At 40.6% G+C, this 23411-nt stretch overlaps 1 protein-coding gene across 1 annotated transcript in view; it reads left to right on the top strand.

Annotated features, from left to right (window-relative positions):
• Positions 1-5059: 5059 nt before the first annotated feature.
• LOC102216872 (leucine-rich repeat transmembrane protein FLRT2-like) overlaps positions 5060-23411 on the top strand; it is a 54282-nt gene continuing 35930 nt past the window's right edge. Inside the window, exon 1 of the mRNA XM_023347669.1 lies at positions 5060-5949. The gene's annotated coding sequence lies outside the window, so the exon portion shown is untranslated. The remainder of the gene's footprint in view (positions 5950-23411) is intronic.

Raw genomic sequence — 23411 nt, 5'->3', positions numbered from 1 at the left:
CTGTGTTCCTACAGAAAACCTTAGGTCCATGTCAGCACCTATTTCCTGTGGAGTTCCCCAAGGTTTAATTCTCAACCCTCTCTGTTTTGTCTGGTATATTCTTCTGTTAAGGTCAAATTTGAGCAACCAGTGCATCTCTTTTCATTGTTACCCAGATGACTGTCAGATTTACCTCCCTATTAAGCCCAAAGGCCCATTCAGCATCTCCTAAAGTGACTAGATGACATCAAAGCATTCATGGCCACAGATTTCTCAGCCTTAATGCTCCTCCACCCTTCTCCAAACTCCTCCACCCATAAGTTTCACCACGGGCTCTAATCAAGAGACTTTGTTGTAGCTCCAAAACTATGGAACAAGTTGCCATTACATGTTAGATTTTTTCTTTTGCAGTTTTTTTTCTTTAAAACACACTTGGTTTTTGACACATAGTTTGTTGTAGTGGTTTCTTTTTTTTCTTTTTCTTTTTACTTTACTACAGTATTTATAATTTGTTTTCTTCTTTTTTTGTATTCTTCAATATCTCATGATTGTCTTTATCTTTCTTTGATCTGTCTTAGTACTGCACAGCACTTTGGTTCAGCTGTGATATTGATGAAATTGGATTTGGATAATGTTAGTCATGTGTTTTCCACACGTTGCAGCGGCCCGTGCGAATGCAGAGGAGTTCATAGCAGGGGAAACAAAGTCTGTACCAACGAGTCCTTCCAAGGGACGACGTCTTTCAGAAACGCCACAAGAGCTCCGATTACAAATATGCTAATGAAGTCGGCTAAACCATGTAGTGATGTTATCGTTGGAAATTTTATGTTAAAGAGGAGATTATTTTCTTTCTTTTCCCTCCCTGCCCGCCTGGTGGGGAATTTCCTTAGCGACGTGGAGAGGTCAGAACTTAAGCCAAGTGTCTGTCGACCAGGCATGTGGAGACCCGTAACACTAACCTGACTAAAACCCCCCCTTGGGGGGGCTCTCTCAGCCCTGGAGAACAAGTTCAGCCTGTCAGCTCGTGGCACCAGGCACACTCTGAAACATGAACCCAGTTCGGTCAGAAGAACAGGTGAAAAAGTTCCGCCGGAGCCGCGTGAACCCGGCAGACTGCGGTGTGGACGTGAAAACACAGCGGAGGAAGTGGGAGTGAAAACATCTTCTCTCATAGGGTCTACCTAGCAATGATTTTTTTAAAAATATTTTTCAATTTTTTTTCATATCAGACCTCCCCAGTGCCTATCAGTATTCCAGCAAGCAGCAACACTTGCCAAAAAACACAAAAACAAGCTGTTCGCTAGCCCTGCCGTTCCCATGGGAACAGGCCCGCCGAGGGTGCGCCCCGCTCCGACACTTAACTGCACAAATGACATGCGAGTTTTTTGGGGGTTTTTTTCTTCTTCCTACTGAGTGAAACCAGGAGGGCAGGAAGAGAGAGACACGGGCTCTTTCGTGGAGAACCGGAGCCCTCGCTATCAGTAAGCGATTAGCCGGACCCCGCTTGTAAGAGGCGCAGCGTGGGGGGGGGAAAGGGATCAAGACACCTGAGATGTTGGGCCTGCGGTGCTCACTTCCTCCTGCTAATAAAGTCCACACATTCCTAGTGGCTAGGGAAGCAGGGGTAGAGTGAGGCTGGGGGGTGGTGGTGGTTGTTGTCAGGGGGCAAAGGAAGGACAAAAGCACGAAACAAATACATGCTAAACCACTTCAGTGAGCCATTTTTATTACGCCGGAAGTCAGTCTGACAGCGACGCCTTTCAAAGTAACACTCTGCTCTCGAATATTAGCCGTTTCCTTCCGCGGTTTGTGTCGTCGGGTTAGCCTTCGGTTGGAATTAGCGCCTGTCCTCACACCTCTGCTGTTCCTCTCCAGGTGGCACAAACACCGTGTAATTATCCCACAGTGTACCTGCGTGGCTTCGCGGAGGCGAAAGCGAGCGCGCGCCTCAGAACAGGTGTCAGTAATTGCTAACAGTCTTCCACTCACCTGCGTGTGTTCAACGAGAGCACGGCCGAAAGGTTCGACGTCGGCGGCGATGGTGTGCGACAAGGAGAAAGAGAAAAACAAAATATTACAGTAAAAGATTTGAGGTAAGGTAAATATTTTAACTTTTAAATTAGCTTCAGAACTTTTAGCCCAACCAAGAAGTCAAACCAAGAAAAGCAGAGACGCTTGCTAAGTTTTTGTATGTTCAGAGGAATCCATGGGGAAAAGATCTAGAGCCAGTTTTAATGGAAACGTCTTTGAAATAAGAGAATGCAATTTATTTTGTTCCACAGTTAGACATTTCTGTGCAGCTGGTAAAAATGTGCATTAGTTTTGTAGGTTCGCCATCTTAAATTAAGCACAGTCGGATGTAAAAGCCCAGCAATAATTCCTCCTAAATCTCAGCACTTTAACTAATCTCCCTTTGAGACTTTGGCCAGTTTTTCCTCAGTAAATGCACTCTCCCTTGCTAAGGCTTTGTGGACTGACTTGTTTTAATCAAAACTGCTTTTTCTGAAAATTTATTTGAAACAGGTTTTTTGTTAAAATTTTTTTTTTTTTTTTTTTTTTTTTTTTTTGTTGGCAGAGCTGTATGCACGACCTGACCACTTTGTTCAAAATGCTTTATAACTAAGAAGGTTAAGTTATTTCATCAAACCTTCACTCTGGATGTCACATTCCCTAAACAAGCACGAGATGTTCCAGAAGAGGAAAAACATCTCAGGTTTTTAAACGGGAGTGAGAAAAAGCTAAATTATATTTATTAATCCATCTTGTAGCAACACAGGGGGAAAACAATGTTAAAAATCCAACCTCAAAATTTGAAAACTTTTATTCAATAGACTCAAGATCCTATTTTGAGGTTGTTTTAAAACTTAAAAATCTTGGCAAACCCAATAAAAATAATCTCAAGAAATCTTTTAATAAACTTTTTATCTATGCCATTTCCCTGGGGCATGAATATGTGACAGAGTTTTAATTCTCCAAGCCGTTTGTCAAAATGGGCAAGAGAGGAAGATGAAGATGGGAGGTTGATGTTTTTTGATGTCCATAAGTCAGGAAACGAATCATGGCTGCAAATTTGTACAGTCAGAGCAGTAACTGAAAAGGTTAAACAGAAATGGTTACAAACAGAGTCTGAATGAGGAGACAGGCTCATTCAGAGAATAAGTTGAAGGTTTTCTGATTTAAGTCATTTTGGAAAATAAGCTCTATTTACATTTTTTTCAAAACAAATGGAACAATACAATTGGTTTCAAAATTAAACCTAAAAAAATGTAGATTATCATAAGACGACATATTTTGCAATACATGGACAAATACATAAATAAAACTGAAAAAATAAGCTAAATAAAATTGAAAGGAAGCAAAGTGAATAGCAGCTTTTTGCCATTCATAAGATGTGAAGAAGCAAAAATGCTGCAATCTTTTACTTTGCCTTACATCAGCAAGAGGCTGAGTGATCATCCTTGAGGAACACCTTTGGAGAAAACAAATAGCAAAGCAAACAACAAAAAGCTAGCATTGAACAACTTAACCTCTAGAACAGTGGTCCCCAACCTTTTTGTCACCACGGACCGGTCAAGGCTTGGCAATTTTACTGCGGCCCTGGGGGTCACTCGGCGCAACTTTATCTTCTTTTTTTTGCGCCGATTTCCCCCCTATGACAATCTTGGCGTGTTCTGATAATAGTAACCGATCCTCCTAGTGTGATGTGTGTCACGACTGATCTGGTTCAGTTGGTAGAACACTGGGACTGCTCTGATCTCAAATCAGACATATTCAACATTGTCTTGGCCCGACTATCGCAGCGTGTGGGATTTTCCCTGACTGGGAGCAAAAAAACGCAACCTGTTGAATGTGACAGGTAGCCAATCAGAAAGCGCCGTGACGTAAGAACGGAGGGGAATCCTAAACAGCTGACATGGCGCAACTGAGAGGCGACAATTTTTAAATCGTGCCATGTGAACCAGACTAAAGACTTACAACCTCTATTCCTCTCATCTTGTCTCGACCACTGCCCTAACGCTCTCTGGCTCTGGTTGCTATGGTAACATTTACACATCCCTTCAAAATAAGATACAGATGCACCACAAAAATTAAAATTTTTATGAAAATTTTAACTCACGATAACGACTAATGGGAGCCCTGAGCTTGTTTCTCTGCAACGAGACGGTCCCATCTGGGAGAGATGAGAGACAATGACGCCCGAAGTGTTGCTTATGAGCCGGTTGCCACATATTATGCAGAGCGGGTTTGGAATGTGGGAATCACCTGATGGGATAAATCCATTCTCCTGTCTCTTCTCTGGGCCTTTTCCCCTTCACAAAGAAACTTTCCAAAGACATCTGATCTGTTTCTTACTCATTTTGCTGCTTGTGGGCTCAATGTTGGCGCGCAAGAACTGAGAGAATCTGGTTAAAGGATTTTCAAAATAAAGGAACCTCCAGGCTCAAATGATACATAAAATGGAAATATTTAATTATTTCTTGTGCGGCCCGGTACCAATTGGTCCACGGATTGGTACCAGTCCACTGCCCGGGGGTTAGGGACGACTGCTCTAGAAGACTATTGAGTTTTCTATAACAAAGAGAATGCCTCCTACCAGTTTTTAAAAAATGTTCAACTCAGAATAGTGGTGAATTTCAGTCTTAAGGTATTATCTGGTATTTAAAATGGAAGGAGACCTGTTTTGATTTGGTAAAAGTTGGTCTAATTTGAATTTATTTTCAAGCTTCTGATTTTCCACATACTATTAATATTATTTTAGCTAAGCTTGGCATTGACTATAATTTTTAGCATCACTACGCTGGGTTCCAACAGACAGGCACACTGTGGCACACCAGACCCCGTTCAAATTTCTTAAGAAGTTTTCTAGTTTTACCTTCTAAAACTACAAAGGTAAAATGTACCTTTCTAAAATGTACTGTTTTAATCTTATTAACTGAGCCGGGGTTAGGCTATTAGCTTGATTACCATTAAATGTATTTTTTTGTATCGATACTCTGACCAAATTAAACTATTATTCCTTTTGTGCTTGGGGTGACAAACTTTGTTTAATCCATTTGCAGATTTCATATTGCTGACCTAAGTCTGTGAAAGCAGTAGCTCAACAAAAGGGGGTGGGAAAAAAGAAGTCTCTCCCTGAGGAAAACGCTCCGGTCTCTAAGTGAGCAGTAAATCTGGCACTTAGCAGTGGTAGTGCGTGTTGGTGTGTGAATTTGAGCGTGTAAATGTAGTGAGCGTCGCCTAGTCCATAGCCTCCAGAGCTGTCAAATGTTGCCTTGCTCCACAACATCCGTAACCCGTGACCCTCGTAACTCCTGTTATGTTCTCGGCTCTCCAGGCCCCTCAGATTTCCCTCCATTGGTCCCAGATGACAGATACCCCTGTCGTCCTAGTTCCTCCAAACTGCCCCGGTAGCCTTTGACCTCGCCCGGTACCTCTGCCTCTGCGAACGCTGCCCTCGCATTCCAGCCTAAGAAGCTGAAACCTGAGCCTGCGGTGAGCTCATCACCAGGGCCGCGGAACCCAGAGTTAAGCGATACAAAAAAAAAAAAAATGGAGAAAAACCTGAGAGAGAAGAAGGGGGTGAGGCAGCCGTCAGGAGTGGGACAGGTCTGGAACTGGTTCTGTGCGCCTTCCTGCCTGCCTGCAGGACCTCGAAGGAGGTCGAGTTACACCGAGGAAAGCAAGGAGCAAAGAGGAAGAAGCGTCTTTGAATTCTCCCTGCTTTTGTTGTTTTTTTTTTGTCCGCCTTGTTTCTTCGCTGTCGTGACCTGACCGACCGAGCGGCTCCCTCTGAACTCACGGCGGCAGGAACCCACCGCACTCCGTCTGGGCTTTCAAGTTAGCGAGACCGGCCGCTCTCTTCCTCGTGCCTGGGATGTGAGCGTAAACGCCGTGGGGTCGCGCTCTCCGTTCTCTCAGCGCCTCTGTTCTCCCTCTGACCCTGCCATGACCACCAAGTGACCGAAGATGGTGAGTGGCCCTCTTGAAATTTTCAACATGTGTTTGTGTTTGTGTGTGGATTGCTCTAGGGGCTGTGCAGCCTTTTTTTCTTCTTCTCTTTTTGGTGAAATACAACTGAAAAAAGACAGTCTGTTCCAGAAACTTAATTCAGAAATCATTGTGATTCATGTCTCATATTGTGATGAGTGCCATTAAGATAAGTAATCACTGAAAACATAATTACACCAATCAGTGTCTCACTCACACTGAGTTTGGAGGATGACTTCATGTACGTCGGTGGGGCGGGAGAAAGAGGCTTTTTAGCCAAGAGCACCCTCAGCTGAAAGATGAACTTTTAAAACTTTTAAGAGTGCCATTAGACAAAACCTTTGGTGCATGCATTATTCATAAGCGCCGTATTCCCTTCTAACTCGATGCCTGTTGTTCCTCCGTGACCTCGCGCTCATCTCGTCAACCTTCAGGGTGACGTGAATCATCCGAGGAAGAGTCTTAAAGAGGTTTGATGATTTTAATGAGCGACCTACAGGTGACAGTAAATAAAAGGTTGGCTACGCATTCTTTTTTTTCTTTTTCTCTCGCTCTTTTTTCTTTTCTTTTCTTTTTTTGAACCAAGCGTGATAAAAGAGCACTTGCATGCTTTCTCAGGGGGTCGTTTTAAAAATTCAAATCAGCTTAAAGGCCAGTCTGGAGTCTTCCATCGTCTTTTCATTTTTTTTGTGTTTTTTCCTCCGCTGAAAGCCATTAAAAATAACTTTGGAGCCTTTTAAGTTTTACCTTTTTATTAGTCTGAGGGTGAAACGCAAACATTTATCTCTAATCTCTGCCTTGTTGCAGAGGTGTCATTATTTAGGAAAAAAAAAAAGGTGTGAAGTCTTCCTCTGCCTCATGCAAGTAAACACACCAAGAAAATGACATTCGCTATGATCAAAAGCTTTGTCGGCAGAAAAAGAGCTGCCCCCGAATGCACTCAATTTACAAAGCTGCTTTATTTACGGCTTTCACTTAATACACCTCCGGCGCGCTGAACACCAGACCCCGACTGCCAAATGCATGTGATTAATGACGGAGCGTTACATCTTATAGAGAATAACAATGCATACCTCCCCGGTGTCAACATATTTTACTGAAGTTTATTTTACTGAAGATCCACACTTGCTGTACAGGGAACCCTACTTTGCTTTTTTTTTTTTAAAAAGAAGAAGAAATTCTATTTACAGAATGATTCAAAGGCAGCTTTTACCGTATCCACTGAATGGCAGAATGAGTCAAGGGGTCAGATCTATAATGTGCTAAAAAGGAAATAAAGCGCTTCATAACACTGATTCCCCTGGAGATCAGATGAGCTCACCTTCACTGAGTCATTCATTTTGTTCTGTTTTTTTTAAAGAAATCAATGCGTTTTTGTTTTTTTTTCCATGTCCTGAAATTTCTATTTTCTTCTAACATGTGAAGTCATGCCAACATATGTAAAGTTTTCCGTTCAGTATTTCTAAAACTCCAGCCGTTGTGTCCCGTATTTCAACTATTAAAAGTAATGGGGTTTTTTCCCCCCTTTTTTAACAGCTCTAATGTCAAACCACTGCCAAAACCACTTAACTATACGTAAATATAAAAACAATAATTCATTCACATATCAAGCATATTTAGATTTAAGTAATTTTTAAAGATGCCTTTAAAATCTTTAAAAAACGTATTTTTAACACAGAGTGGACTCTGTGGCTATAATCCATGACAGACTCTGTGGAAAGAATTAAAGATTAGGGCGATGGCAAAGAGGGTTTCTACCGTCAAGAAGTTGAGGTACATTTTTCAAATACCAATCGACAATCACAAGTAGGGTTTGATGTCTGTAATACCAGTCAAGTATGTCCGTTGATTATTGGAAAGGACACATAATTTTTGTCATATCGTGTTAAATAAGAAATAAAAACAAATCTATGTATTTAAATTAAACTTCTTTTACTTTGGTTTAATATATTTAAAAATTTCTCATTTTGGAAGCAAATTTCAAAATTAAGTCTTAGCTGAAGCGTTTTATTATATTATACAAAAAAGTAATAATGTGCCCTTTTCAACAAGTCTGACTACTTTTACCTTCCTTTGTAGCCTTAAAAAAAACGGCAATTTAGGATTACTTACTGAATTTGTATGCTAACTTTAGCTTAACTAAGCTAGTTTACGGCAATTTCAAATGGCTTACTCCATCTTAATAAAAAAGAATCTTTGAAACACTGGCTTTTAAAAACTTAGGAAATACTTTTTTTTTCTTTCTTTTTTTTTTCTTCAAGTCATTTACAATGATTAACATGTATCAGCAAGCCTTACTTCAGCTAGTCATTGTTGGCTAATTTTAGCTAATTAAATATTTTCTGCCTAATCACATTCTTTTGCTTATTCTATTAATCTTGGTCCCTTGTTTTTGTTGGCACTGTGTTCCATCTAATTTACTTAACATTTTTGCACCGAATTGTTTTTATCAAATTTTGCTAAATTAAACTATCGTACAGTACAATTTACGTTCTTTTTAAAAATTATTATTATTATTCTACTACAACCTGCCTGCAGTATTAGCTTTAAAACTAAAATAAATGTCACACAGTCCTTCTCTTTTGTGGAGAAGTCTCCCGAAGCGACATCTTTCCTAATCTGTGAATTCCATGCATTGTCATTCATGTGTCAACTGGAAGACAAAGCATGTTACTAATGTGTCATGGAAGGTGACAGCTCAACAGGCACCTTTTTGAGGCATTTGGGTTTAAGAGCCAAAAGTGAGCTCTGTCACTTGTAATTGCTTTAGGGGACAGGCAGGTAGTCTGAAACAGTTTTATATATTGCAGCAGGATTGAACACATTCGACAGCTGGAATGTGTTTTTGCAAGAAGCAGGAGGGGAGGGAGGGAAAAAGGAGAAAAAACCGGTTTATGCCTCTGTTTCAATACTGTCCATTCTTACAGTTTTAGGCTAAGAAGTAAAATTATCTGACATTATTTTGACACAACGATGACCTACTTAGTCTGGAGAGTTTTGTTAAAAAAAATAAAAAATTGGAAATGTTGGAAATAAAAAGCACACTTGGATGACATTTCTTGACTTTTTTTCCCCCTTTTAACAATCCCCTTGAATTTCTCTCTCATGTGGAAACATTTGCTTGCTCAAGCCCAATCCTGTTGTACAGTGGAGTCAAGTAAAGGCAGCAGCCTACTATGGGCATGAATCAGCCGTTGTCTGAAGCTGGACATAGCCTGAGGGTAATCCTGCAATGGAGCGGGGAAAGAAGGAGAGAGGGGGCTAAGACGAGAAGTAATGAGAGAGATCTTAGAGTAGGGAAAGAGAAAACGGACAAAGAAGACTATAGCATGTTTCACCGGCCAATAGGGAGATCCAACACAAGGAGAAGCTTGTTCTTGCGCTGCTTCACTGTTCTTCGAGCGTGTAGCAGAGGGGTACAAAAATGGAGTCGAATACCGTCGGACAATGTGATTAAAGGCAAATCAGAGAATGAAGGTTAATTGGAGTTAAGTGTCTGTAAAAAAAAAAAAAAAAAAAAAAAGCTCCCTCTATATACATCTGCAAGTTAGCCTCCATCCCGCCAACTGGGCTCAAATTCCCTCTGCCTCCTGGAAAATAAACAGAAACTAAATAGTTCAGAAAGAATGTTGCAAATGTATATTTTTTGAAGATAATACCTGGGTACTTATAACACGGTCATTAGATTAAAGCCCATTGCCGAGACATTAGAATAACACAAAGACCAAGGCCAAAAAAAAAAGAAAAAAGGCCTTAGCGGTTAATTCACATCAACGTCTGGAGGTCGAACCACGGCGTTGACGTCAACTGTAGCAACTTAAACCAACAGATGTTTTCATCAAACGCTCATAATCTCTTGCTTAGCGACCACAGCAACTTGTTTATTTGCGATCTGTCATTCAGAGTTAGAAGAGGAAAACAAAAAACACTTAGCCTTGGTCTCTAAAAGATGACCAGAGCTAAACAAGCGGGGGGAAAAACTTCACTACTTCCGATATACCTCAGTTCGCAGCCGAGTCGTCCACAATGACCTTCGTTGTGCAGCATTAAGGATGTAAGCATCAGTGGTGAAATGCAATCGTTTTCTTAAACGAACCCCTGCCAACCTAAATGAGAAAATCAGCCTGACTGCAATATCAACAATGCTACAGAACATTTTGAATCTAAACTTTTTTGGCATAAAGACATTTTTTGAACATTAAACACATAATGAGAGAGATTTGAGCTCAACCTCCAGGCTTTCCTGAATGAAAAGAAGGAACTGCTTCAATAAAAAAAATATATTAATACATTTCTGACTTTACTTGAAGTAAATAAATAAATAAAAAAAAACATGGTTAGAATTTTTTTTTATTTTATTTTACTTGTCCAACACTGATATTTAAAAGAAGAAAAATTATTTGCAGAAATTTCACTTGCTTGATTTTATGCAGCAAAGTAGCAGCTAACAAATGAAGCTCTGATGGCGTAAATTCACTTAGATAATGAAATGTAATCTAAGCTCTTCAGTTTTATGTGACAGTTAACCTGGCTGTGCCTGCTTGATACTCAAAGTCTAATCATGCTCTTTGCACCATGATCGAATAAACACAATAATTTTTCTTTAGCTAAAAGGCCTCTCACAAAAACTACACTAAGGCCCTTGTCATATTTTCATGTATGTATTTCGTTTTAAAGAAACACAACTTCAAATAATGTTGCAGCACTAGCTTTCTATACATCTGATATTGTAGCATATGTTATTAATAATTAAAACAGATTTTTCTGTACTAATATAATAATATAAATTGTCTCACCTCAATGAAATTCTCGATGTAGCTCCAACGGCGTGGCAGCGGGACCAATTTTCCAACACGTTTGCAGTGTGTAGTGTTTGATCCGTAACAATCATCCCCAGATGGTCATACAGTCTGCAACAGGGCACCTGGAGGAATGTAAATGATGCAAAATGTACATATGTTATAAATATTTCACAAAATGTGAGCATCTCAGACCTACAGAAAATGCTTATTTACACAATACCAATTAGAAAAACAGTGTCACTGCACTGTAAACATTGCGTCTGGTAATCTGGAGATTAAGTACTCTTTATTCCCAGTTGAGGTGGACCAGTCTGATTTTGGAACAGTTTTTAGGTTGGCAGGTTGCTCATTTCTGGGTTACACCATATTTTTTTATAATTCTTATTTTGCCAATTACGAATCTTCCAGGGCCGAAGAACAAAATCTCCAGTATGAAAAATAATTTTTGACTTTGAACATGTTCCAAGCTTGCCTAATTAAGGTTTTTTGATCAGGTTACAAACAGTCTTACTTGTTGTTAGGTGTAGTCCTCAGGTAGATGGATATCTTGGAAAATGAATGCATTTTCATGCATTTTGGCATCTCTAAGAACAATTATTTACAAAAACTCTGACCAAAGTGGAGAGTTACGAAAACTCTGAGTTTGTGTGTGGACATGGGAAAACATGTACACTATCACATTGGCACAACAATTAATGTGCCAATGTATCTCGATACTTGCTTTGACATGATTCCTAATTGGCATCGCCTTGTGTTTTAATAACTTTATATTCTAATACTCTATTTAAAAGTAGTTCAACTTTTATATTGTCCAAACAAATTAAACTTCTGGCACCATGTTTAATTCCTGACGGGAAGTCTTGGTTGTTTTGACGACCTATGTTTGGCTGACATAGGTTTTAGCTACCCTACCCACTATTCGTTTGGCATATTTACAGCAACGCTTCATGGTATATTTGTGGAAGTTTGTGTTGATGAAAACTTTTCTGAAAACAATCCCGTGTGTACAGTATTATTCTTGTAAACGATGTAAGATATTCACACCTGTACAAGGAATTAGTCTTTACAGTGAAATCCACCATTTGGAAAATCCTGCAGATTGCAGGTGCAACACTTCATTTAGCTACGTTTAAATATTCATTTTGGAAAACGGTAACATGACGAGGAAATATGTTCAGACTATATTCAGGACTGATTTGAAAAAGTTGAGGTCTTTTGATTTATCCCAAGAGAGAGCTGGTGAATATGACTGATTCTGACTAGACGAAACAATGGGCTGATACTTATTTTGGTGTAAGACCAATTCAGTGGACCAATACTAGTGGTGAAAGAATGTCGTCCAGCCACAGGAGTCCTGTCAATCACTAGCGTGGGAAATACATGTACAAATAGTTTAAACATTAGATCGTTTTCACTAATTTGTTCAAAGAATACAAATGCACTCACTGTTCTAAAGTATCCAGCATGCTGTTGTCCAACGTACCATTAATCTAAATCCCACAAGTGGGCCTTTTTAAGACAAGCATTTATAGGATATGAGGTTAACATTTAGTGTTAATCTGATATGAAAGGTAATAATACCATCGTGCCATTTTTTTTTTTTCTTTTTGCGCGCACAGCGCTGGCAATGACTGAGTAGGCTGACACACATGTTTTACAGCCCGTAAGCAGAACCATTACTGTTTGCTTTGGAGCCATCATAAATTGGCCAAAAGCGCATCGGTGACTCCGAGCCAGAAGGCCTGCCAACAGGCGTACAGCACTCAACATGGAACCTCACTCTGTGATTTTCTGCTCCAGCCCCACCGAACCTCGAACGGGGCCTCGCGCCTCTGACACGTTCTCAACCCCGTCTGCCCTCAACTTTCCTCTCTGTCTTCCATTTTTCTGTTCGCACTTGATTTAAAACCCACCTTGCCTTCAGGAGCTTCTCTTCAACAGTCGGGATCTTTCGGATCGAGAAACCTTTTGCTGACGTTTTTGCGAGTGGCGTTTCAGGTGGTTTATGTAGAAGCAGAGAATTCATAGGGACGGATGAAACTTTTTTTTTTTCCCTCCCCCCACAAATGCAGCCGCTGATAAGATGAAAGATGGAGACGAGTCCCACTTCACAACGCAGATATGGTGGCGATGTGGGCAGGTATCTGCGGCACACAGATGTTTCTGTGTTTACGCTCCAAACAAACTGTTAAATGACACAATTTAGCCGTTTCGATTTTCTCCTACCTTCTGCTACATTTAGGGAATTTTCTCCTTGCTGCAATTTCATTTGCAAAATATGCTTGTACTTGGTTTCTGTTCACATCAGTGTAAACTGTGAACTCTTAAATGAAGCTTTTATCTAAAAAAGCTGTGAAGCTGCACACCTGGAAACTGTTAAATAAACAATTTAATTCAATCAGACAAGAGAGGAATTTTTGGGGAGATTTTATATTAAATTCATCCCCAAAAGGACAGGTGCTGATATATATTTTTTGGCTTTATGGCCAACAATGGCTAGTAATGTCATGATTCAATTATTGTATAACCAGAAGTGAAGTGCAATCCTGGAATCAGAAGCATATAGACAAAGCTAATAGGTTTAAAATCTGAGGCAAAATTAAAAAAATTGCTGCTCTTCCATTTAACCTGACTGAGCTACAGCTACGTTTCAAAGAAAATGCAGAACATTTGAGCCTCTTGAGCTGCAACACCAGCTAGGACATTTCCCAAATGAAGGGTTTGCTGCCATATAATTGCACCAAAAAGGGGTTCTAAATTTGAAGACCATTTATCATCCTACAGTACTTCCTGTCTACAGTTATCTGTTTTACGGTTTTGGTTGCATAAAATCTAAATGAAATGCATTGAAGTTTGCTGCTGTAACATTACTCACATCAGGAAGTTAAAGGTGTATGATGATACTTTAGAAATGCTCTGTGTTGGTTCCTATTTTAAAGTAAATTAATCCTTTTTCTGCCCTCGAGGCAAAAGATGGTTTGGATCAAATTTCAATGCACCTAATAGCTTTACGCTGTTCAAGTCGCCACTTGATGAGATCTTAGGCAGCTCATGAAAAAGTACCCTTGTTTCCATCCCCCTTTATAGACTGCCCTGTTAGTCTTTCCATTTCCAGCATGACATCACCGCCTGGTTTCTTATTGCGATACCAAGAGTTGTGACTCAAGGTGGGAACAATAGCCTGATTGACACAATGCGGTATCGCTCCCAACCCAAACAGCATTCTGACACCATATATGTAACTCCTTGCCTCTCCTGCTAGGGGTTACCGTAATTCTTTTCTTTCTAAGCTTCTTCACATGTACAAAAAGAGAGCATATTTGTTTTTGTACCAACTGGTTTATCTTGAAGATGCCTATCCAGGGCAAGGTACCGCTCTATGTTTGGATTTTATCAGGAAAATCCCTTCATATCTCTGTGGATATGTGTCTTGTTTGTATACACACATTAGTGTGGCCTCACTACCTGTGTACATTCTTTGCCTATTTGTTTATTTTATGCCTCCTCGTGGTACGGACAGTCTACATTCTGGCACAAAACACAAATTATTCTGGTGTTTTGCATGTCGCTTGCTGGGTTAACTCGCTCTGTCGGCGGCCTGCTGATTGACTGATTCCCTTTTATCACTAAATCTTAACCGTTTTTTTTGTTTTTTTTGCCAGACCATAGCTGGTCCAGTTAAACAGCAGACTTGTCCCTAACCCTAAAAACACAAGATCTTACCAATTGATTTTGATCTAGCTTCTAGTGAAAATACCTTGGTACACTTGAATTAAGACTAACGTAAAAGTAATTTTTATCAAGATATAGAGGCTTGTTTGAAGTAAATAATTCCTTAATTTTGATGAAAACGGTCTAGTGCCATTGGAAGATTATTTCACTTTGTAACAAGACATTTTTCACATTTATCTTACAATGGAAACTTTTTCATCAATATTAAGGAATTATTTACAAAAGAAGATCATATACCTTGCTGAAATTTTACTTTAAAGCTGGTCTTAATTCAAGACAAACTTAAGTTTGAAGACATTTGCACTAGAGTATAATTTGTTTTTGTAGTGATTGTCACGCAAAACACAAACTCCTTCAGCAAAAGCGAGATTTTTCTCTTGTAGTAAGAGAGCTTAATTGATTTCAATTATTCAAATCTAAAATGTCTGGAAATGGAGAGAGAGAATCTCTCTCAAGTGGCAGACAGGTCTCACTTTGCTTAAAAAAGTGGGAACTCAACTGAACACAGCCTCTGGCGACTGTCCAGCTCAGCCACATTCCACTTTCACATGACCTTCTCAGCAGACCTGGCCCAGAGCGAGGCGAGAGCCGCCCAGTCCGTCCCTGACCACACTTCAGCTCGAGTGGCCTACATAATTCCAGGCCTCCTTGTCTCCTTTTCTCCTCTTCAGCATTTACTCAGTTGACTCAATTCCAGGCGGCTCAATTGGCTTGTAAATTTCACTCTGCGTATTTACAGTTTTGTTTTACAAGGACAGACGGACATCCTCTCAAATTGTGGGGCCTTTTAAAACTCCGCGTCGTCTCGGATATTTTACAGCCCGTCCTCGCCAGGTGAGAATAAATGTTAAGCCTTGAAAGATTTGCTTGCTTTTTAAGATGTAAACATAAATAAATTAATTGGGTTACCACTCAATCGAAGGTATCTTGGTATATCTGAAAAATAAATTCACGTGTCAGGCATGAAGAATTGAGGCAAGTTTTGTGAAACATCAAGTGTTGGACTGCGTCAGGATGGACTATGCTACTTTTGCTGTGACGTTAGGATACATTAAATGTTTTTCTATAATTACTTCTGGCCTGACTGTTGGAATGAAGATTCAATACGCTATAGTCAGAGTGTCCCTGAGAGATTGACTAGTTATTATCTGATTAACTGGCGTAATAAAGTGATCAAGTATCACTGGCACACATTCTGTGGTAGGGATACAGGATATGTGTAATCTCTAATTTGCAAGAAAATGTTTTGTGACTCTCAAAAGAATCTGAAGCAGTCTGGACAAACTGGTGATCAGAATGTCTAGTTTAATACTGATTAATCAGATGTGTCTAAAACCAATGCTAGATTAATCTACAGTATATCTAAAACCACTTTATCTTTTTCTTCCACTGAGAAGACAGATATGGACCAAGTGAGATGAGTATTTCTTCCCCAAACACAGTTGGAGAAAATGTATGCAATTATCTGACAAAAACTTAAGCACTGAATAATGTCCAACACAAATTAATTTATTAACAATTTTAATCCTTAAATTAATAGATTCTGGACCATGAGAAAAAAAACACCCATAGAAACTGTGAATAATCCGATATACTACTGCACAGGCATTAGCATAGCGGAAATACTGTCGTTAGCTAGTTTTGTTAGCGACGACAAGTTAAATTTCAACTCCTTTGTCTTCCTACAGATTTAAGATGATACAAGCACTGACCTACTGGCAAAAGAGAACGAACGTGTTAACTAAATTTGGTTTTTGTGTTAGCACTCTTTTCCATCCAACTCTGAATAATTTGTTTTCTCTCTCTTTTTTTTTTTTTTTGCTTTACTCTACACAAGTTTGTTCAAAACGATTCTTATTTTCTTGAAAACTTTTGACGTAGCCTAGCTATTTTCATTAAACCCCAAAGTGCTTCTGAAACCAAACTAATTTTATGTGGAATTCATCATGCAAGAAATCGGACTAAAGGCTTATAAAAAATATATATATACCCGGGAATAAATTATGTTCTCTGTTCTGAACACAAATGTCAAACATTGTAAAAATTCCTTTCCGTATGATGAAATCCGGGGTTTTGCCACCCCCCGCAGAGCGTCGACGGCACCAGCTGTCCTTCACACACTTAAAAAGTTTCGGGTCGGGTTTTTATTGATTCCATGGAAAACAAATGCGGTGGGTCGGGTTTATAGAGCAGGAAATGGAATTGGCTTTTGCAAATGATGTTGTGGGTGTTTGTATTTACAAAGTCAGGGAGACAAAGCCACGGCGCACTTTAATACGCCCAATAATGCGAGAGAGAGAGAGACGGCACATCTGTTTGAGAATCCAACATAAAAGCAGGTGGTGTGTCATCACAGGGCTATGCATATATTTCCCTTGTTCTTCCTATCCATCAAGGAACAGGCAAAAGATAAAGAGCTATAGAAAATACTGTACAGTTATAGTCAGGACTAGAAAGAAATGATGCACTGAAACAAAACCAAGGAGATGGATGATGAGCAAGTTACAACTACAGCATACCTAGCTAATCAGTCGCCTTCTCAAGGTTCTGTCCTTGTTTTGGTCCTGCGTGGGTGGGGATAATTCTGTTCTGTGGGGGCATCTGGAGGAGATTAGGGTTCAATCTGACACTGCAACCCAGCTGAAACATAACTCAGGGATGAATGGAGGGCTTTTAGACTGGTGTCTGTCTTCCCACACGCTGTTCTGCTATTCTTTATTTATCTGTCACCCAATAAAACACTCCACGTTATCTGATACCCACAGACTTAGCGAGAAAACAAGGTTCTGCCAATCCTATTGTCCGCCTGCTTTTAGACGAGCCTTTGTTGACGCTCTCGACACATGCTGTTTATTTTTTATCTTGCATGAGAAGAAAAAAAAACCACCATTGCCTTCGAGTAAAACAAGACGTTACAGACGAGGTTGAGAATTTGAAATCAGCTGTCTGCACAGACTACAGTATCATTGTGAGAGAATTTGCGAGCTCAGCAAACGTCTGCTTTTTTTTCTCTCGTGGAGGGAATCGGCGCGGAGCAAGACGGGAGAGCGAAGCAGAGGGCCGTGAGGGAACGTAACAGAATGACGGCAGTTTAAACCTGGCCAAATTACCCGTCCACGTTGCGCAGGCCTAGTTTAGCTACGTTTTTCGTTGGATGCGGATTGGGCTCTTATTGGATTCTGACTGCGTTTCCACTCGCGAGCCAGACAGCAGCATTTATCCAGTTATGCTGGGGCTCCCCCTCAGCACTCTGGGGGGGATCAGATTGACTTCTCTCTTCGGGGCCAAAGATGGAGTCATGTGTGTCTGTGTGTCACCAATGCCACCTGCAGTCAGAGCAAACAGTCGCCCATCAGCTGCGCAGTAAGGCGGAGGGAGGAGCTATATATCTATATAGTGGTGGGACTTGGTTCAGATTTTTCATTGTGCTGATTGGAGTGTCTGTAATTAGACTCGTTCAGCATTCAAGTGTTTCAGGAACCTCGGATCATTCAAGTAACTTCTTTGAAAAACGACTTATTTAGAAATATGGCCCGTGGACACGGACATTGACGTTGGGGACGTCTCTTCTGCTGCAACGCGTTTAGCATTGAGATGCTTTATTTTAGGCTTGAATAGCTTCGCTGATTGGCTGACTCCTTTTTGAATAATATTCACACAATTGTCTTTTCCGGCGTCGCATCAGATCAATTTTGAAGCAGAAACTGAAACTAACTAAAGGTTCCAGGTGGAACCTTTGTATGTAAAATAAATAAATAAAACGAGTGATAAACTGTTTTAAAACTTTAAATCCTTTCAAATCTATCTAATTAATTAAAACTATATATACAGCACGTTATAAAATTATTTAGACACCCATTCCTGTATTCACTGACCTCACAAATCTCAATGTATTTTACTTGGATTCCATATAAGACAAAACTATGCAGTCTACCATTGTCACATGGAGAGAAAATAAAACGTACATTTCTTTTACTTGAACAAATAAAAGTCTGAAAAGTCAGGCATGAATCTTTGAGGAATATGCAATTTTGCACATCTACTGTAGAGATGCCAATTGTTTATTGCAAATTAGTTTAAACTCAATCAGATTAGATGGAGAGTAGGTGTGAACTGTAATAATAAAAATGCCATCGTAGCTTTGGTTGTATTTTTAGGTTTGTTTTCCTACTGGAAGGCAGACTTCAGAATGACTGCTTCAAGAGTTTATCTGTATTTTCCTCAGTCCTTGTTCCCATCAACTCAGTTTTGCTCTCGATCTGCATCTGGGAACAGATTGTGGAGTATATGATCAGCGGTTTTCCTACAAACGTATTCTGCCACCTACGTTTTGGATCTCTACAGGTCCACCAGAGTTACAGTGGAGCCTTGATTCAGTGGACTTAGTAAATTTTCAAGTCCTGGATTTAACTGTCCTAGTTGAGATGTTTCCTATATTTCTAACTAGGCAAGAAGCATTTTATTTTATTTATTGGTACAATGAGGGTTAAAAATCTTACTGTTGTCTTTCACCTTAGACGTATGTCCTACTTTGTGTTGTTAATTCATAAAATTCCCAATAAAACCCATCAAAGTTTGTGGTTTTAATGTGACAAACTGTGAAATAGTTCAAGCAATAAGAGAACCTCGTAAGGCAATGCATAGGTTGTGTGTCTATTTCTGTGTGTGTGTGTCTATTTCTGTGTGTGTGTGTTCCTACATATTTCAATCATCATAAGAACCTCCTGTGGCTGTTTAACGCAGCAATCGCATTTCCATATCTCTGTTTGGTTGCCTGCACAATTACCCGACTAGATGCTGCTGCTGTCAATTGAATTCTCATTTTTCGCGAAGGAAAAAAAAAAAATAAGGGAGCGGTTATCGCTTGACACGTGTAGGCAGACGCAGTTCCACTGCCAAGAGTGCTCAACCCGACTAACGTTTTCATGACCCAGAGAAAGCCTTGGCATCGCAAAAGAGGGTGAGGGGGGACTCTGGGAATTGTTTCAGCTCGTCTCCCTGTAGTCAAAGCGAGGGGCCGCCTGGGTGCTTCTCCCCCTTTGAGAGCGTGCCACTGTCACCGAGCCGGGTTTCAATTTCATCTCCCTCAGCACATCGGTGACACAATTGCTTCCTGCTGCAATTTATTACCCTCAAATTGAAGGATTCCAAGGCGTGAGTCACCGTGTGCGGGCTTTTGGATGTGCAGGTCGGGTTTACGTGCACGCCTTTCCTCCATCTCTTCGCACAGCCGGGGCTCTGACCGGAGTTTGTGAGAGCTGTAGTTATTGTAACCAGTCTTCTGGAAAGAGAAACAGAAAGCGGCGGGTGGCAGGGTGGGGGAAGAAGAAGAAGAAATTGACGCTCTTCCAAGGCAAAGAGAGAAGAGGATGGCCCATTAGGTGATCCCCCCTCCAATCGAGCTCCCTAGAGGCATATAGACTTACTAGCATTAAAGCATAGGAGTATGCTCTGGAAAGCTTCAGAGTGCTGCATCATTTCAGCTGAGACACGGGCAATGTGGGACAGAGCACTCTCCGCCCGTCGTTACCGTGGATCCCCGCATCATCTATTTATAATCAATTTTCCATCCTCAAAACATGCTGCGTCTCAATCTCCCATATGGTGGAGAGGGAAGGGAGGATGGAGGGTACAAAGGAAAGAGAAAGAAAGAGGGAGCCTCTGGAGGAGTTACACAACGCTTTTCACATAAATGGGCCAGACACGTAAAAAAAAAAAAAAGGGTTTATTGAGTCCGTTTTGCTTTGAAAGCAAAGCTCAAATGAGGGAAAAATACTCAACTCGTACGGGCCGTAAGTCTGGAGCGGTCCTCCTCTTTACATTAGCCCCTAAACCGTGGAAACCCGCGTCGTTATCAGCAGCGAAATGGCCTCATTTGCACTGCCGCAAAATATCACCAGTCAGCTAGCGAGGGAGCTTCGTTCTCCGTCCTCTTCCTCTGCCGCCTTTATTATCCAGGGACGCTCTTACACTCTGATTACTCCGGGTATGGCTTTAAACGTTTTTTTTCCGTGTGTATTGGAAACGCGCTCATGGGTGGAATTTGTTTTGCTTTGGGTAAATGTCAGAGGAGCCGCACTGTCGGGGGATGAGTACGGTGAAGACGTCGGCACATCTTGGTGTGCCCAGATGACAAACTGAAACGTAGCTGTGTGGGAGTTAGGTGTGAGTGTGTGTGTCCTTTTCCAGAGCAGATGATGAGTTGCTTCATTCTTGATGGGGGTGATGAACCCACGTTGTGATGACATTCTGCCTAAGTGTGTGTCTCTGCACGCCCGCCGTGCTATTTTGTCTCAGACATGGATACGGTGAAGGAAGTGAAGTTCAGCGTGGGCCTGTGATGATGACGGAGAAATATGACCAAGCGCAGACACAATGGGGGCCAAGAGCTTAGTTTTACCCTAATAGTACTTATTCAGACCCATATGGAGGAGGATCGGGGCTTTAATGCCACTTGGCTCCTGGCCACCGCAGCATATTAGCCAGGAAGTACCTACAATAAACCAGAATTATTTCCTACATTTACATCCCTTGTCCTCATTCAGTTTTTGTGTGAAAACATTTTTTCTCAGATTTGAAAAACTTGTATGCCAACATGCACTGGCTAGCTTCACCATAGTAGACTAAGTGATGTAGCTTCCTAGCTCAGCCACACGCCCACTCACTCTTTGCATGCTAGGCAAAAAAAAAAGAAACATTCATATGAAGCTCATTCTTTGAAACATCAAGTCAAATTTATGAAAAATGTGTCACTTCGGCTATGTTCACTAAACAGGCAAATACAACCCATATCAGGCTTTATCATGGCAGTCTGACCGGCCCATTCCGATATTTTCACCCCTAAAATGTTTTGATTTGTGTCAGTTCCTTATTAAATTGTATCTACAGTCTGAAGCTCTGAGCATTAAGACCTGCTGTGTGAAAGTAGCACTATGTCCCGTTTTGAACAGAGCGCGTATGACAGCCAATAAAGGCTGTCAAAACCGTAAATTCTGTATTCTGCAATATCAGGACAGGGTGTGCTGCTTTTCTTGTAATTGTATTGCCATATCTAATTAGGGGATCAATATTTAAGTTTCTCACACAGTAAGTGAATGTGTGCAATTTGTTTTTTTGTTGTAGCAAAGCTTCTTGGCATTACTGGAGAGGATTTGTCAACCCTTGTACTTTACTTTGCTGCTCAATCAACAAATGTATTTCCTCTACAAATATGGCATAATTTAAAGTGAAACAAACAAGCTTTTCAATAATTTATGGTTGTTCAGTGTTATCTAGTTACAAGTGAAATCATCATAACTACCTACCTTTCCGGTATTTTCATTATAAAGACTGCCAATAGACACGTGATCGATCCAGATTTAACAAGGAGTGATATAATCTCTGTTAGTTGTCGTCTGTTGACCAAAAGCTGAGGCCAAGGGGCGGAGGCTAGAAAAACAAAAATCTACTGCGAGAATAGAGCATGTTGCTGTTTCAAAAGAACTGGTGCAGGACAAAATCCTTTCTAACATTGACAAACAGCAGAAAATCCTCTGTAATGTCGCGCTGCTGTCAAAACAACAGATTCAAATTTCAACCAACATTCTGCACCGGAGCTGCCCACATTCATTTTCCTGCAAGCCGTCTTTCAGCTGGGCTTTCGAAAACAAATTTAAGATGTTTGAAACGCTGCACGCAGTTGCTAACGAGAAGTTTCAACGGGCGGCGGTTCGGGCCGAGCGAGGCACCACGGCGCTCCAGAGCTGCAGCTCCAGTGCAGAGAGAGTTGGCACCACATTCGGCCATTGTTTAAGAAGATGAGGTGTTAGGTTGTGAAGTATTCTCCGCAGTACATCAGTGCTGGCTGCAAAGGGGGACATTTAAATTGCTCCTTTCACCACATTTGAAAACAGACGCAGTTTCTTTTGCTCTTGAGCTCACGATTTCTAATCCATAATCACATGGATTGATGTGCCACCGCAACGTTTTCGCACCAAACGGCGGATGTTTCACGCATGTAACATGTTCCGGCATCGTTAGTCGGTTGTCTTTGAATGTGGCAGCATTAGTAAAGCACACACTCAAATTTGTTTTATATGGAGTCAAACATAAATATCTGAAGCTACTAAATGTTTTTCTGACCGACCTACAAGCCTCTCCTACGGGCTTTGTGGAGAACATTTTTCTCATTTACAAAAGCGCGCACCGTACAATGTGACTACAGGTTCGTGTTGAGGACTATGGGGCTTAAAATCCGTCTGACAGTTTTGTACAAGCGGAAGTAAAACCAGGCGGGGAGACATGAGATTGAAAGTGCCGCTCAATTTGGAACAACAAGCAGATTAAAAAGCTTAGACCATGTTTTCTTTTTCTTTGGGATCGATGTGGCCACAACGCTGTGCACTTCTACACAGTGGGATAAGCTGAATGCGCCCATATTCCATACAAGTGTGTAGTTAGATGTACTGGTGTCAGCAAAGTTTGTGTGTGTTGTCTGCTTAGCTTTTTGTGTAAAATTTCTAATATTTCTTAGATTTTGTTTATTTTCACCTGGCAGCTAAGCTAACCTAACACTGGTCCTTTTTGTTACAGAACATTATGCCCAAACCTGTCTCTATTTAAATATAAACTTGATAACAGTATAGAAACGTTTAAATTGTTCTCAATAAACGGTCTGTTTAAACTGTCGTTTCCTCTCGTCAGTCACATAATTTAAGCAGCATCTCCAGACCGTTTGAATAGAAAAATTGGTTTCTGAGTAAAAAATTGTTTCTGAATCGAATCGTGACCTTATAAATTGAATCAGCAAACACTGAAAGATTTGCATTTGCTCTATGCACGGATGCTGGAATGTTGTTCCATATTTTCCTCTTAAGGAATGCAAATGTGCAAACTTCTCACAAATACTGCAGTAATGACATGGTGTGAAAT

Source organism: Xiphophorus maculatus, chromosome 15, assembly GCF_002775205.1.
Source record: "Xiphophorus maculatus strain JP 163 A chromosome 15, X_maculatus-5.0-male, whole genome shotgun sequence".
NCBI classification, from domain to species: domain Eukaryota; kingdom Metazoa; phylum Chordata; class Actinopteri; order Cyprinodontiformes; family Poeciliidae; genus Xiphophorus; species Xiphophorus maculatus.
Note: the sequence above shows the minus strand (reverse complement) of the source record. Positions and strands in the feature narration are given on the sequence as shown.